At 35.0% G+C, this 18566-nt stretch overlaps 1 long non-coding RNA gene across 1 annotated transcript; it reads right to left on the bottom strand.

Moving 5' to 3' along the window:
* Positions 1-14108: 14108 nt before the first annotated feature.
* Positions 14109-15049, bottom strand: LOC134230458 (uncharacterized). The gene is made up of 3 exons (XR_009984355.1): positions 14484-15049; positions 14266-14337; positions 14109-14128 (listed from the first exon to the last, which is right to left on the bottom strand). It is a non-coding gene; the product is annotated as an uncharacterized LOC134230458 (long non-coding RNA).
* Between the last annotated feature and the right edge of the window lie 3517 nt (positions 15050-18566).

Genomic DNA, 18566 nt, shown 5'->3' with positions numbered 1-18566 from the left:
ACATAGATGGAGAGTCTATGTGATCGAAATATTTTTACCTTGATCTAATTAGTATTGGGTCAAGGTCAAACATTGATATGAAATGTATCCTTAGTCATAACTTGAGACCTTTCTTAACATAAGGATTTTAAACTTGGAACAAGTAAAGACAACATTAAGCCTAAATACACTACATCAAATTATTTGACCTTGACAACTTTTTTCATTCAAGGTTGAATTAAGGAAAAAAACAACAAGATCAGACCATAACTTTAGATCAATTTTAAGACTTGAAAGATGCACTGCATTATTATTTTTGCCCTTGATAGTAAAGCTGCATTTGTAAATGTTGGTAAAGAAGGGGAGACATGTGTTTTTTGTTAAAAAACAATACCCACTAGTTAACTTTGAGTTTTGAAAGGTGTGTAATTTTAAGTGAATCAGATATGTAAGGACAAGTACATTGAGGAAATTTAGGTGAAGAAAAAAATCAAATTTCCTTGACAGTAAATGTTTTGATGACATTTTGTGAAAAAAGTTTAAAATAATTGTCATTGCTTTATGATTGGGATAGTCTCCTGACATTGTAGGCATACCTGTGGGAGGATGACAAAGCTATGGTAGAGTGGTTGACAGAACAGATCAGAGAAGACAGTATAGACAACGCTGTATCAGACAACATCAGATGTCTACAGAGGGAGCACGTCTTACAACAAGTCAGGAGGTAGGTATCAGATGTCTACAGAGGGAGCATGTCCTACAACAAGTCAGGAGGTAGGTATCAGATGTCTACAGAGGGAGCACGTCCTACAACAAGTCAGGAGGTAGGTATCAGACAACATCAGATGTCTACAGAGGGAGCACGTCCTACAACAAGTCAGGAGGTAGGTATCAAATGTCTACAAAGGGAGCATGTCCTACAACAAGTCAGGAGGTAGGTATCAGACAACATCAGATGTCTACAGAGGGAGCAAGTCCTACAACAAGTCAGGAAGTAGGTATAAGACAACATCAGATGTCTACAGAGGGAGCATGTCCTACAACAAGTCAGGAGGTAGGTATCAGACAACATCAGATGTCTACAGAGGGAGCATGTCCTACAACAAGTCAGGAGGTAGGTATCAGTATATACAGAGGAGACCTCGTCCTACAACAAGTCAGGAGGTAGGTATCAGATGTCTACAGAGGGAGTATGTCCTACAACAAGTCAGGAGGTAGGTATCAGATGTCTACAGAGGGACCATGTCCTACAACAAGTCAGGAGCAGGGATGGGGGCAATTACATAGGAAAGTAATTAATTAGAATTACAATTACATTCCCAAAACCTTCAATTAAATGACCATTACCATTACATGGATTTTGAAATGTAATTAATTAAATTACAATTACTTTGCAAATGTAATTAATTAAATTACAAATTACATTCAAGAATACACGTATAAAGGTAAATAGTCATGTATATTCCTTTACATTTATAAAAGATTATTTTACATTTTTTACAATTATATTATTAAAAGCTTCATACATTTTTCAAATACTGTGTCCCCTAACCTAATATATCTTCGATTAATTTGAAGATTTTCCTGCCATGCTGAAGATTCTTTCCACTGGGGTATTTGTGAGAAAAATGCATACATGTAGATACTGACTAGTAGAAAGTTTACAGATGGTTTTACCTTAATTCATGTGTTTAAATTTTGGAATCATTTTTAAGCTTTCCCATAAACAAGTGATAAATTTATGCTAAACCCAAATGTACTTTTGATGCTTTAATTTGCCTTTATATTTCCTTATTTCAGCATCATAGGTTTACCTCAAAATGTGGGTATTGACTTATTCTGTGGCAAACTACAATTTAAAGTCAAAGAGTATGTATAAAAACACCAACAGACAAAGTCAAGGGTGTGAAAAATGTTTATTTAGGAATAAGTATATGACCCCAAGACCCTAATTAGCACCTGTTAATAACTTCCAACACAAGCTGAAGATATGGCCAACAAAAGGATTAGAAGCCATTGGACTTCTTATTTTCATATGGATTGATTAATTAAAAAATCAAAATATGAATTTTATTTGTAAACTTTACAAAGATTAATTTGATTAAAAATTTTTTTTTTTTAATGAAAAGGGACATTGTATTTAAACAATGTTAAACAACAATTGACATAAAAATGGAAGTTCTTTTCAAGAAATTTTACTATTAAAATTTTTGGTCCAAAATATAAGTTATTAACCTATCATAAATAATGTTTATGAAATTAAGGGAGAGGAGACTATTTTTCATTTATTTAAAACCAGTGTAATTGAATGTAATTGAAAAGTAATTGTGAATTACATGTCTTTTTGGAAAGTAATTAATTAAATTACCATTACTTGTAATTGAAAATGTGGTATATTACACATTACTTTCAATTACATCGAAATTTGTAATTAATTACAGTCAATTACCATTACACATTACCATTACCCCATCCCTGGTCAGGAGGTAGGTATCAGACAAAATCAGATGTCTACAGAGGGACCACGTCTTACAACAATTCAGGAGGTAGGTATTAGACAACATAAGATGTCTACAGAGGGAGCACGTCCTACAACAAGTCAGGAGGTAGGTATCAGATGTCTACAAAGGGAGAACATCCTACAACAAGTCAGGAGGTAGGTATCAGACAACATCAGATGTTTCTGTTTTACAGGCCAGAAATTCTGATAGTTGGGATATACAGTATATAGAATTCACCTAAAAATCATGTTTTTATGTGGCCGGATCGATAGATCCCGGGCGTATATTGTTTTTGTCCTGTCTGTCGGTTTGTCTGTCCGTCTGTTGTCAACTTTAACCTTCGCCAAAACTTTTGAACCATAAGAGATAGAGACTTCATATTTGGTATGCATACTCCACTAATAAAGTTCTTTCAAATGACATCAAGGTCAATGACCTTGTGACCTTGACTGTGACCTATATGCTAAAAATAGCTTTTTCAACTGTTTGTCATAACTTTTGAACCATAAGAGATAGGGACTTCATATTTGGTATGCATACTCCACTAATAAATTCCTTTCAAATGACATCAAGGTCAATGGCCTTGTGACCTTGACTGTGACTTATATGCTAAATGTACCTTATTCCTCTTTTTGTCATAACTTTTGAACCATAGGAGATAGGGACTTCATATTTAGTATGCATACTCCACTAATTAAGTTCTTTCAAACAACACCAAGGTCAATGACTTTGTAATCTTGGCTGTGACCTATATGCTAAAAATAGATTTTTCCACTTTTTCCCATAGCTTTTGAACCAGGAGAAGGGTACTTCATATTTAGTACACATACTCCACTAATTAAGTTCTTTCAAACAAAACCAAGGTCAATGACTTTGTGACCTTGACTGTGACCTATATACTAAAAATAGTTTTTCGAACTTTTTTGACACCGGGCGCATAGTGTTTGTTGACAAAAGATTTTCATATTGTCTCCCTTTAATTGATAAACTTATGCTATTAACTGATTAAAAAAATAACACACTTTGTTTTCTGTTAACAGCTTGATACAAAACAATCCAGAAGTTGCCATGGATTCCATTGTCCACATAACACAACACATGACCTCAAGTCAAAGGTCAGAGGTCTCCAGAATTCTGGCCAACATGGACACGTGACAAGAATGGACAATTAGAATCAAAAGTGACCGTATTTAAAAACATATCTATTTAACAAATCATATGAAATCGTTGGGTGCAATTTGGATCAAATTTGAATAAAATTGCATTATATGAAATCCATATCTGTCATTCATAATGACTTTATTATTAGAATTGTTTATGAATTTTTTTTGTAATTCAATTCAGTATGATATGTGAACCATTACCAGGGTTTGTAAACAATTATTTTTGTACTAATTTATTATTACTCTATGATGAATATCATATATAGTGCTCACTTAACTTTTAAACCAAGCTGTGTATATTATGAATAATAACTTATTGACTGTTGAACAAATTGTCTATTTGTGTGCATTGAATTTCAGTAAATGTAATTTGGTATATGGAACACAAATTTAATAATTAAATGAAGTAAAAGTAATATTGCTTCACCTAGTAATGTGGTGAATTTTAATAAAAAGATGTCAATAATTGCATATTTTTTGTTTTCTTTACATGGTTAAGGAAGAAAATGTAGGAATTAAATGTTTAGTTTTTTCCTCTCACTTAGAACAGATGGTTAGAGATAAAGGATATAATCTGTTGTCTGTACTAATATAGACAGGATATGTAAAGACAATTTGTGTTTTCCATCTCATTTTAGCTACACAAATACTAAAAAGGGAATTCAAAACTGATAAAATTAGATAAAGGCTGGTAGAATACAGTGGCGGAAGGAGGGGGCTGACCCCCATGAGTTTCTGAATACTGTATATTTATCTTTCGATACAGAAATTTTCATTTTGATGCTCTGATTGGCTGCTTCACCTTTTTTGTTGCCACCCCATCATCTCTTTGAAAAAAGGGTTTTGAGTTTAAATGTTTTGTTCTTTATTTTTAGCTCTACTGGTTGAAGGCCAGATGAGCTTATGCGATAGTAAGGTGTCCGTCTGTCCCTCGCCCAGTTAAATCTGTTGTTACAGTCATGTACAGTGAATGGTTGTTGCTACTGTCTATCTTATCAACTAAGTGTTCTTTGATACATGATATACTGACATGGAAGAGAAATACAACAAGCAGTGAAATACAAATATCTGAATTTTTTGTTTAATGATTTATGAAAATGAAGACGGTAATGTAAAACTTTATTTCGAACCATCAAAGCTTTCATAAGATTACAATGTTGAATGTTATCTTTTAAATTCAGAAGGTAACACATAACTGCCCTACCCCCTTCCCTTTTCTATTCCCAGCGTGCAAATCCACCATACACAAGAAATGCAGCCAGATTTTTACCATACATTAGATTTATCACTCTCTTGATCAGAACAAAAAAATGAAATCTTTGGAATATAAGTGCCTCAGATGCTGAAGTCGAAATTTCTCGAACCTGGTGCAGTGAAGTAACCCTTGGACTTCCGGATAACGGACTCTCTTTTATGTGAATGTTACTGGTACACATAAATGACTGAATAAAAAAATCTTCTTAAGCTCATTCCTCTGTTGACTGAATATTGTGGAACTTCTGTACATACAGTGACTAAGGACTGTACACTGAATATTGTGGAACTTCTGTACATACCGTGACTAAGGACTGTACACTTAAAGTCTGTATTCACAATTAAAAACCAAGGTCGTCTTGACTCGGGCATTTGGATCCCTGCTTTGAAGGCCCCTAGGGTTGGCAAGACAGCTATTGTGTGTGACAGGGTGTTCCACAGGCGGATGGCAGATGATCGAGTCTTGATCCGGGAGTGCTGCACACGATGAATCTAGATCTCATCCTGTGTCCTCTGGTTTTCGTGGTTTTAACTATAGTCAGACTTGTGATGGAATTGCAATCAGGTTGCATACAATCCTGTACATCATGACGACTTTCCTCTTTTGATGTCATCGTTGTAATGCCACAATTAAGCTCTCTGGTGAGGAACCTTACAGTGCATCAACGGCTTTGCTAAATTCTAACCACAGATGCTTGAGGACAGGACCTCCCCCCCCCTTCGATATAGATTCCTGGGCTTTTTCGACTTTTTTCTCACAAATAATCTTTCATAGACATATTTGTTATAAGATCTACACCAACAAAATTACTTGAAACAAACATTCTATAAAATCTACCCTACAATCTATATATAAAAATCAAATGTTAATTTATAGAAAGGATCACTTCATTATAAATAGGGATCTGACCTATAGGACAGGGCTTGGTTTTTACTCTAACAAAAAGCTTGTCGTTTTCCGTTCTGATTAATGACATTAGGCCGAAAACGTATAACAATTTGTTTTTTTTTCTAAATCTTTATTTCAGTGAGTAGAGGTAGGAGTAACCCTTTCATTAGATCACCTGAGTAAACCCAGGTGACCTATTGCTATCCGTTTTCATCCGTCGTCGTGCGTCGTCCGTTAACATTTGAACATTTTCAGCTTCTTCTCTGCAACCACTGAACCAATTTCAACCAAATTTGGCACAAAGCATCTATAGGTAAAGGGGAACAAAAATTGTGAATTTCATGATCCCTGCCCCCCTGGGGCCTGAGGGGTGGGGCCAAAACCACTAAAATTAATGCGATCTTTAAAAATCTTCTTCTTTACTCCTGGACATCAAGCAGTCAAACTTTTTGCATGATTGTAATCAACAATGAGTCCTCTACCAAAATTGTGAAATTCATGGCCCTGGGGTCAGGGGTTCTAGTTCTAGGGCAGGGCTAAATAAGTAGGTAGTGAAAATGCATTATTTCTTTGAAAATCTTCTTCTCTGCTCCTGGGTATTAAATAAACCAACTAAGTACACAGTAATGATGAGCAAGAGTGCCTCTACCAAAATTGTGAATTTTACGGCCCCAGGGTCAGTGGTTCTGGTGTTAGGGCGGGGCTCTATTGATTATATAGTGAAAATACATGAATTCTTTGAAAATCTTCTCTGCTCCTGGGTATTAAATAAACTAACTAAGGACAAAGTTATGATAAGCAAGAGTGCCTCTACCAAAATTGTGAATTTTATGGCCCCAGGGTCAGGGATTCTTGTTTTAGGGTGGGGCTCTAATGATGATAAAGTGTAATGCATGAATTCTTTGAACATCTTATCCTTTGCTCCTGGTTAATATACTAATGATCTAATTACATATTTTAGGCCAGGATTTATTTCATTTTCAGTTGTATAAACCCTCCGATCAAGGTTTTGAATTTTCAGAAAAAAATAAAACAATTTTTAGCTCACCTGAGCCGAAGGCTCAAGTGAGCTTTTCTGATCACATTGTGTCCGTCGTCCGTCCGTCTGTCCGTCTGTCTGTCCGTCTGTAAACTTTTCACATTTTCGACTTCTTCTCAAGAATCACTGGGCCAATTTTGACCAAACTTGGTACAAAGCATCCTTGGGTAAAGGGGAATTTAAATTGTTAAAATGAAGGGACATATCCCCTCGCAAAGGGAGATAATCAAGAAAAGACAAAAATAGGGTGGGGTCATTAAAAAATCTTCTTCTCAAGAACCACTGGGCCAGAAAAGCTGAAACTTATGTGGAAACATCCTGGGGTAGTGTAGATTCTAAATTCTTCAAATCATGACCCCCGGGGGAAGGGCGGGGCCACAATGGGAAATCAAAGTTTTATATAGAAATATATAGGAAAAATCTTTGAAAATCTTCTTCTCAAGAACCACTGGGCCAGAAAAGCTGAAACTTATGTGGAAGCATCCTGGTATAGTGTAGATTCTAAATTGTTCAAATCATGACCCCCGGAGGAAGGGCGGGGCCACAATGGGGAATCAAAGTTTTACATAGAAATATATAGGAAAAATCTTTGAAAATCTTCTTCTCAAGAACCACTGGGCCAGAAAAGCTGAAACTTATGTGGAAGCATCCTGATATAATGTAGATTCTAAATTGTTCAAATCATGACCCCCGGGGGAAGGGCGGGGCCACAATGGGAAATCAAAGTTTTATATAAAAATATATAGGAAAAATCTTTGAAAATCTCCTTTTCAAGAACCACTGGGCCAGAAAAGCTGAAACTTATATTGAAGCATCCTGATATAATGTAGATTCTAAATTGTTCAAATAAAGACCCCCGGGGGAAGGGCGGGGCAACAATGGGGAATCAAAGTTTTACATAGAAATATATAGGAAAAATCTTTGAAAATCTTCTTCTCAAGAACCACTGGGCCAGAAAAGCTGAAACTTATATGGAAGCATCCTGATATAACGTGGATTCTAAATTGTTCAAATCATGACCCCCGGGGGAAGGGCGGGGCCACAATGGGGAATCAAAGTTTTACATAGAAATATATAGGAAAAATCTTTGAAAATCTTCTTCTCAAGAACCACTGGGCCAGAAAAGCTGAAACTTATATGGAAGCATCCTGATATAATGTAGATTCTACATTGTTCAAATCATGACCCCCGGGGGAAGGGTGGGGCCATAATGGGGAATCAAAGTTCTATATTGAAATATATAGGAAAAATCTTTGAAAATCTTCTTCTCAAGAACCACTGGGCCAGAAAAGCTGAAACTTATATGGAAGCATCCTGGTATAGTGTAGATTCTAAATTGTTCAAATCTTGACCCCCGGGGGAAGGGCGGGGCCACAATGGGGTATCAAAGTTTTACATAGAAATATATAGGAAAATTCTTTGAAAATTTTCTTCTCAAGAACCACTGGGCCAGAAAAAGTGAAGCTTATGTGGAAGCATTCTGGGGTAGTGTAAATTCTAAATTGTAGGAATCATGACCTCCGGGGGAAGGGCGGGGCCATTATAGGGAATCAAAGTTTTACATAGAAATATATAGGAAAAATCTTTGAAAATCTTCTTCTCAGGAACCACTGGGCCAAAAAAGCTGAAACATATGTGCCCATGGAAGGATCATGGGGTAGTGTAGATTTCAAAATGTCTAAATTATAGTCAGTGGGGTAGGGTGGGGATGCATTATGTATAACAAGGATGAAATCTGGTAAAGAACAGAATGGTCAAAGCTTCTCAGGTGAGCGATGTGGCCCATGGGCCTCTTGTTTTTCTTTCCGATGTCAAATTTGAGTCGGGATCGAGATTTAAATTTGCGAACTCGCATTTCCGGTTTTAAGATGAAACGGCGGGTAAATAAAGCTAGATTGGTTTAGTGTAAAATTCATCGATACGAGTGCCATTCAAAACGTTTCACCCGTCAAAGGACAAATAAAATGCTGACGACTTTGTTGCACAATGACATGCTGATGAGATAATTATGTATTCGTTTCAAAAGTATCTGTCTGTAAATTATTTTCCTCCCCAGGTTTTAAACCACAGGAGTCGGCAATTTTATCAATAAATAGAAAATAAATGGTAAACAGGCATAAATCCTACCAGTGAGCTTCGCGAGCGAAGCGACAGGATGGCAACGAGTTTTCTCGATTTTCTTGGTAGCTATTGCATATTGCCAGCGACATTGTTTAGTTCTCTGTTATAGAGCTCTTGCAGTCTAAGCATCATTCATCAGAAAAGGGTTGTTTATGCATCAGATGTAATGAATAAAGCTATGGGAGAAGTTAAGTTCATTTGAGGAAGAAATAAACAATAACCTGAAGAAATAAAAAAAAAATCAACTATTTAAAGGCCGAGATTTTTAACCGTACGGTTTTCTCAGGTAAGGGGAGGAGTTAAATATTAGTTACCTGTTACCCCGAGGCGATGTTGGCCGTGCAAGTTCTGCAGAGCGCTTGGCACTATACACAAATAGTATACACAGGAAGTCGTCGGGTATTACCTGTGGTTTAACCTGTGTTTGTTTTTGTCGACAGGCAAGAATATACAAATATATACAAGCATGGTATCACTCAGATAGCATGAGGACATTGGCCCAACGTTGGCCCAACAATGTCGGTTATGTTGGGCCAATGTTGGCAGTTTTACGTTGGCCCAATGTCTTACTGCTCATTGGCGCGCCGTTGGCCCAACATGTTGGGCCAATGTTGGTACAATACTGTTTGTTCATTTGTCAACGTTGGTACAACGTTATTCCAACATACCAACGCCAACGCAATATTTTTTTAACGTTGGCCCAACGTTGGACCTCAGTTCAAAATATAATCATGACGTTGGTCCGACGTTGGTCCAACGTTGGTACAACGCTTTTGTTGAAATGCCAACGTTGGTACAACGCTATTCCAACGTACCGATGCTAACCAAATATTTTGTAACGTTGGCCCTACATTGGACCTCAGTTCAAAATATAGTTATTACGTTGGTTCAACGTTGATACAAAGCTGTTTCTTGAAATATCAATGACACAATTGTTCCTCAATACAAATGTCTTACAAAATTAATTAAATTCTGTAATTTTTATTTCCCAGATTATACGACACAATTAATTTCACCATGTATGGTCAAATACTTTTTTCCTCCTAAAATGTATCACAATATATTCTTTGCCACTTTCACTTTCATTAATTAAAAGTATTCCATGGAATGTAACTAAAAGAAGGAAGAGGTCGAAAGTTCAATATTTCTCAAGTACACTCCACATCACTATGTCCACTACTAAATATCACTTTGATATAAGAGTCTTCAAGTTCTAACTGTAGAGTTTTGAAAGGTCATATTTGCATCACTTATCACTTTTTCTGTTGTTTATCTGTTCTTAGAATCCATGTTTCCCACACATATAAATCAGTCCCTTCCATATACAGAAATGCCACATCAATACTCGCAGAGTGAAGAGGGTTTTTTATGGCACGCCGATTGGTTCAAAAATATTTTCTGCACGACCTTAAACAAAAATTACACGAGCAAGTCAAAACTTACACAAAGTGCGGAAAATACACACAAAGTTATTGAAATTTACACAATCTATGCAAGAACTACACAATCAAGAAAATATTTACACGATATTATGAGAAAATTACACAAACGTAAAAACGAAAACTGCACAAGTGAGAATACAACATCGACATTATATACGGCGCATCCTCATTGCGCACATTTCATTAATATTCATTAGAGAACAGCTCAGTGTGGCTTGGATGCTTGAAACGTTATAAAACAAGAGGATGAGTAATGTGTTAACAATATTTATTCAATCTTTTAAAAAAGATTCAGTCTTTCAGAATTACGCTAGACTCTCAAGAATATGCACATTGTGTTTTATACATTTAAAAATTGACAGGTACTCAATATGTATATAAATTAACACTCCTCTATTAAAAATACATTCTACATGTATATTAAATGTAAAAAGGGGTGTGTGGATATCAGTTGCGTTTTTAATTGTTAGATTTTTTAATGTCATTCCTCTATATAGCTATATCTTTTGAAAGTTCAAAACAATGATAATATCATAGTAAAGGTAGGTAAGTAAATAAAAACAGCGTGAGGTACAGGCACGTAGCATCGTTTTTGAAAGTGGGGGGCCAACCTGAGAAAATTTTTTTTTACTTACCTGAAAAAAGTTGACAAGCAAAAAAAAAAAAAAAAGGGAAAATTAAAAGTTGCCCAAACTCGAAAATCCTATTTCGTGGGGGGGGGGGGGGGGGGGGGGGGAGTAGTGGCCAACTTTTTCAAGCCAACTTACTTTCACTTCAATTTTTTTCCTTACAATCCTTGCTATCACTATACTATGGTTATAAAGTGGGGGGGGGGGGGGGCAACCATCCCATCAATGAGTGGGGGGGGGGGGGGAGTAGTGGCCAAATTTTTCAAGCCAACTTACTTTCATTTCAATTTTTTTCCTTACAATCCTTGCTATCACTATACTATGGTTATAAAGTGGGGGGGGGGGGGGGCAACCAACCCATCAATGAACATTTACTATAGTAAAGGTTATGTTGGGGAAAAAAGTGGGGGGCCAGGCCCCCCCTGGCCCCCCCGGATGCTACGTCCCTGAGGTAATACAGGAGAGTTAACAACAAATGAAACTCTTCTCCTCGATCACCCACTGTGTGTACTATGGTAATAATTAAGGTTGTGGATGTGTGACCTTTTCATATCGAGAGATTCCTGGCTCCCTGCTGGTGCTGGAATGAAAGACACCTGTACGATAATCGATTTATAGTTGTTTGACGCATCAATAATATCTTTTGATTGCAGGTTACTAGCAATTCATTCAGAGATTTTGAAGCAATGTTGCTGCCATCTGGGTTGTGGAATTTGCCCGATATATTTTTAGAAGTAAACAGTAAAAAAAAAAAACAATAAATAATTGTGCAACTTTAATTTTAATACATGTATTAAAAGAATCCATCATTTTTTTTAAATAACTCGTAGTAAAATTATACAGTGTTTTACTTATGTGAATTTCTGTTTTTCTAGTGTAGATTATTTTGAATAGGTAAAATGAATGTAAAGGAGTTAAACAATTTAAAATTATATTATGCTGATGCTGATACACATTTAGTATCGCTTTTTAAAGTGAGGAGGGGGGGGGGGCAAATTATACCTAAACATTCTAATTAACAAGCAGAAAAAAGGTAAAGCGTCCATTTTCGAAAATCCTATTTCGTTGAGGTAGTGATCGAGGCACCTTCAATTCCAATCCAGTAACAAAAAGGGGGCTTTTTAGTTGAAATTTTACAATGGAAGTAGGTTCTGTTTGCAAGAAAAAAAAACGAGGGGGGGGGGGATGCAGGTCCCTTCTGAAATATATTTTTAAGAATTTAAGGGTACGATATCCTGGGATTTCCCTGCGCTCGACATTACAACATTTAAAAAGTTGGGGGTTAGGTTGGGGTCAACCAGCATGTAAAGGAAAATTTACTATAGCAAAATCTATACTCAAAAATGAGGGGGATGGGGGGTCTATAGGCCTGATTGACGATTAATTTCGTTTCATAATAATACAAGCATAATTATATGTTCTTTTTTTCATAATGGCCATTTACATGACGTTATTGTATTTGGGTAAAAAAAAAGTAATATTACAAGAAACTTAGTGGTTGGAAAATAATTTCAAAAATCATGAAGTCGAATTTGAAATGTAAGCAGAATTTGTTGTCTTGGAAAATAGTTGCCACACACCGAGCTCCATAAAGAACATAAATTATTTGCATTTTTAGAGTGATAAAATACGTTCTTTAACACTGCTGTATCCATTCTAATTTTTTTTATTGCTTCCTATTTGTAACATTGTACGCATAGATGTACTTAGTAAATCACAATGTTTTAAAAGTAACAAAACACAAAAGCGCATGTAAATAAAACACATAGAGTAAATATATTCTCCTTTTATCTGGTCCTTTTTATTAAAATGAAGACATTTATCATGCAATCGCCACTACGAATGAGGGTAACGCTTACAAAAAATGTCTTGTTTTTATTGAGTAGGTTATAACTGAAAATATGAGATTTCATGGAAGGAATTCATAACAAATGCTTAAGATCTCAAACCAAAACTGATATCCTGATATTTTATAAGTATGAATGCATGTGATATTAGAATAAAATATTTTTTATGTTTGACGTTAGATCAAAATACATGCTGTGTACATCTAAGGTAATACAAAGTTTTTTAAGTTAAAAAAATATATATCCAATAAAATGAATACAGGTATATATAATTTCCTATTCCGCGTGGTAAAGAAAATAAAATAGGTACAAATGAAGAGTACCAAATTAATTCTACAGCTTAATGATTATAATCAGCAATTATTCTGCCAATTTTAATTAATAATCAACTTTATTAATCGTTTGATTATGCAAGTGTTAATTTTATATTTATACAAGTAATTTCCGATAAAGTTGTATCTATAGATTAGAAATTTTCAAAAGCTATTGAGAGTTTATTTAAATTTAAAAAAAATAAATAATTCTAACAATTTTTTAAGAAAATCAAGATCCTAGTCAGCCGCACTGTCGTTCAGTACTTTTAGTTCGGAGTCGAGAGCATCATATGCAATGGTGTTTTTTTTTTTTTACCTCGCATATTATACAATTCCTTCTTGTCACAATTTTTGTCATCAAATATTACCTCCATATATTAGTTACGATCTCGGTCAATACAAGAAAAACATAATATTTTGAAAAACTTTGAAGTATTCTCACATACAGATCACATGGAAACACTTCATTTGTTCGACTGGCATTAGCTAGAAATCGGATCGAGGTTTAGCAAAGAAATAAAAAAGCAAAGTAAAGCACATGCCATCGTTAACGCCATTTAATTTCCATTCTCGATTACATCCAGCTAAGTAGATAAAGAGTACAGAAAACCAAGAACACGATGAATAATCTTTGTGCATAATAATGATATGCGCAGCTGTATGCGCAGTAAAATTGTTTGTGTAATTTTTAGTTTCCTCTGCTCGTGCAATTTTTGATTTTTTGTTTGTGCATATTATACCCCTAAATCGTGCAAAAAATTTCGGAATCGTGTATTTTTCGTTATGTTTGTGTTAAAATCTTTCAAACTATGTGCAATTTTTACCTATACGTGCATTTTTATTTTACTCGTGTATATTTTGCATCTAGCTCGTGTAAAAAATCTTGATCGTTGTGCAGAAAATAATTTTGAACCAATCGGCGTGCCATAGTTTTTCCATCCCGGCAATTCCTGCAAACGTTAAGATTGTCATCAATTAAAATAGTATTTTCAAATGTTCATCAGCATCACACATATTTTTAAAGCAATCCTTAAAATTGAATTAAACATTAGTAATTATTAATAACAAATACAAAATAGTTACTTACATTTCACTGGTTAACATTCTTGCGTTCATTTACAGATCCGGACATATCTGCTCTGTTCAAGCCCGCCAATTCCTATAAAAGTTAAGGTCGTCATCAATTACAATTGTTTAATCAGCTACCTGGTACCAATAATTTGAAAGCCTACATGCAGGCCATTACAATGTTGTGTATTTCACATTAATAATTATTTCAATAACAAAAACAAAAGCTATACTTACATTGAAAGGATTAAAATTCTTGCTTTCACTTAAACAGACACATACGCTTTGAATTGTTAAAGTGCGCGGTTAAAGATGACGGTTTCCTTGGAGACCTATGAGTCACCTGCCGAGCAAGTGAATTTCACCAGTGACCTATTTATTTTGGAGCCCAAAACTTGCAAAACACAGCACTTTAAATTTGATTCAATGATGCTAAATATAGAATCTACCAAGATATAATTACTATATGTATTTCACAGACTTATAAGGATTGTCTCATAATTTCCATTCAATATATGATATAGATCACATGTTTATAATGAGTTGCTTATTACATTACCATCGATTTACAATAGATAAATCTAAATTGATGAATACTTTTCGCAACATTGGGCCAACGTTGGACCAGCATTTCATCTCAAACATTACAGGCTACCTGTACATGTACTAGTAATCCCAGTATTCCTACTATTGGACCAACTCCAGTTCAGTCAAGCACGCCCAACACAGAGCAATGCATCATTATATTGTCAACATTTATAAAGCTGGGCCAACGTTGGGCCAACATTGAATAACCAACAATAAGTGGCAATGTTTTGCCACTAACGTGTACTCAACATTTACTCGGTTGGACCTATGTTGGGCCAACATCTTAATGTCCAACACCTAGTCGCTATGTTTCTTGTCAACATGTAACTACAATGGGGCAATATTGGGCCAACATCACATGCCCAACACCGTTGGTTTAGCTTTCATGCCAACGTAGATGAACGTTAGACCAACGTTGGGCCAATATCACATGCCCAACACCGTTGGTTTAGCTTTCATGCCAACGTAAATGAACGTTGGACCAACGTTGGGCCAATATCACATGTCCAACACCGTTGGTTTTCCTTTCATGCCAACGTATATGAACGTTGGACCAACGTTGGGCCTACATCTGTTCCCCAACGCCAACACTCCACCAACCATACAACCAAAAACCAACGTTGGCCCACCCGTACGAAATTCAGAGGCGTATTACGCCTGGATTTTTTGCAAATCCTGGCGTACAAGAGACGTATTCTTAAAAATACGGTTCATTTTCAGGCGTATACGTATTTTAGCCAGAAATACGTCTCCTTTTTCCAGGCGTAAAATCTAAATGCGGGTGTATTTTTTGCTAAGTCTCTTTGTCACAAGGAAATTTAAACTTATAAAATTTCAAAAGGCGACTATTTTGGAAAATTCTGGTGGATTTTCTAACTTAGCCAAAAAACTTAGTCAACTCATTCTTTTTTTTTAAAGTATTGAGTTGCATAAGAAACATTTTTATGATATTATATAACTTAAACAAAAAACCCAAAGTATCGCATGATTATATACATTGCAATATTGTATTTAGTTTGTGGATTAAATATAAAAGCCATTAATTTTCATAAATTACTATATGCCATGGACCTGAACTTTTGTCATTCCCCCCCCCCCTTTTTTTTAAAATTGATATTATTTTTCTTAACACAAATGATTTTTATAACTATGATAACTGTAAAGTAAATAGTATATTCTTTGAACTTCATGATTTGTTTAGTCTCAGGCTATACACATACATGTTATCACATCAATTAAATGTTTTTCTTATATTGATTTATATTTAGTATATTCAGTAACTATTACATTACCATCTACTTTCACTTCCCTCAGCCTAACCTGCTGGGATTGTGCTAATTACTTACAGATGTGTTGAGCATGTTTATTTAGGAACGACTTATCTGTAATGTTGTAAACCTTTCTAAGAACGGCTTATCAATTTATATCCGGTTTGTGTACAGCAGTTCTATTTCCCACCCTAATATCATTTAAAATAAGTGAATTCATATAGTGAATACACCTTGTTTATACATTGATGAAATTTGATTTTTATGTTCTGTTAACAAAACAGCATTTTTTCTTCAAAATTACAAATTGTACTGAGTAGAACTTCCAGAAATCATAAAACAGTTTAGCTAACTAGGGGGTTGTAAACAACAGCATCTGCATCCAAGTATTTGCGCCAATTTTAAACCACCAGGCAGGTCATGCCAAGAACAATGAGATTAGAGAAAGCCACAACAAAGCACAGAGGGTGTAGAAGAGGTAATTATTTTGAAAACATAGCTTAACATTGAAACTATTTATCTATGAAAATAAAAGACAACTGCATTTGCTTTTGATTTGCAGAGCCAGATGTTAATGATTGAAAATTGGGTCAGTAGTATTTTGAATTACATAAATTATTTTCTAGTGTTTTTCTTTTTCCAGAAAATGATTTACATCTAAATCCTTATTACAAATGGAAAATTAATTGAATGATGAAATGGTCATAAGAGGAGGAGAAAAGATCTTGCAATATTAAGAGTTGACCAGCAGCATAGCTTTCCATAAATGCAATGCCAGTGAACTGCAGCCATTGGAAGATTGCATCAGGAAGAAGATGACTGTTTGCAATGCCAGTTATAGAACATTCAAACTTCTTTTTGTGAATATTTCAATCTATGAAAATGTGATTGGGGAATGTGATGTGAAACGTGAATGACAGAATTGCTTGTGATTTGCATCTTTTATGCCAATTTAGGAGTAAAGAGAATGACAGGATTAATCGACATGATTCTCAAAACTGTGTTTCATTGTGATTGTTGGAGTGTTTCAACTGTTACTATAAAACTCAGCCTTGGATGTTAAAATGCTGTGAAACGGTTAATAATTATTCTAACATGTAACTGTGATTTGAAATAGTAAATGTAAGATTATGATTTTTTAATGTTAACGACAATCCTTTATTTGAATCTCATTCACATTTTATCACACTAAAAAATATTAAGAAAATAAAAATGATGTATGCTAAGCTTAATTTGTCTAATCTTTTTTACATGTAGTTAAAAATATTTGTACTGATTAAAAGTTGATTGTACATTTATATTCATGCTATTGTTGTAACTCCCATAGCTGTAATATAATATTTAATTCAAATCTATTTAAAGCAGGCGTATTTTTTGTACAGGCGTATTTTTTTGTACAGGCGTATTTTTTTATACGGGCGTATTTATTTTGCAGGCGTATTTTTAAGGGTATCCTTGAAATCTAGGCGTAATTCTATTTTTAAAATTTCCAGAGGTATTTTGAATTTCCAGGCGTACTCATTTGCATATTTCGGCCAAAAATACGGGAGGATTACGCCTCGTGTACGCCCGTATTTTACATTATACGCCTGGTTTTATATATTCATTTCAATAGAGATTTCCACAAGGATTTTTTAAATTAAAATACGCCTGGATTTGTTTAAAAATACGTGACTTAAATTTCGTACAGGCAACGGCGTCATGCTATCTGGGCATTTGTATCAGCCAGAAAAATTATTTTACACTTAATTGAAAAACAAATGTTCACCCTACTCCCCAATATATTCCCTGTCTGTTTTATGATACAGTGTAGGAATTATAATTTTAGGCATCAAGAACATTTTAGAACATTGTCTACACATTTACATAACACATATTCAAAATATGAAGATATATTGAGAGACTTTTAAAGAATTGATTTTTAAAAATATTATATTTTGATCAACATCACAAAATTTATATAACTGGTCCAAACTGGTAGATGATGAAATAAGCAATTAAATGTTCTACTTTCCTATGCCCGTGGGGATCCGGTTTAGAATAGGTCCTCAGTACCCCCTTGCTTGTCGTAAAAGACGACTAAATGAGGCGGTCTTTCGGATGAGACCATATAAACCGAGGCCCCGTGTCACAGCAGGTGTGGCACGATAAAGATCCCTCCCTGCTCAATGGCCCTGAGTGCCGAGCATAGGCCCAAATTTGCAGCCCTTCACCGGCAATGGTGACGTCTCCATATCAGTGAAATATTCTGGAGAGGGACGTTAAACAGTATACAATCAATCAATCAATCTACTTTCCTATTGTAAGCATTATGTGTCCAGTGGTAAGGAGCCTACTAGTATTAGAATAGCATAAAAAAGAATGAACAAATGTTAATAATTGATTTATCAAAAGAAAATTTTTATTTCCGTCTCCTTCGGGACTTTTTTTATTAATTTACTTATAATGAAGAAAGGGGCCTCTT

This window comes from Saccostrea cucullata, unplaced genomic scaffold (assembly GCF_032062105.1).
Source record: "Saccostrea cucullata isolate Sc308-1 unplaced genomic scaffold, CSIRO_AGI_Scuc_v1 ctg5011, whole genome shotgun sequence".
Lineage (NCBI taxonomy): Eukaryota > Metazoa > Mollusca > Bivalvia > Ostreida > Ostreidae > Saccostrea > Saccostrea cuccullata.
The sequence above is the reverse complement of the archived record's forward strand: the minus strand, read 5'-3'. Positions and strand labels throughout refer to the sequence as shown.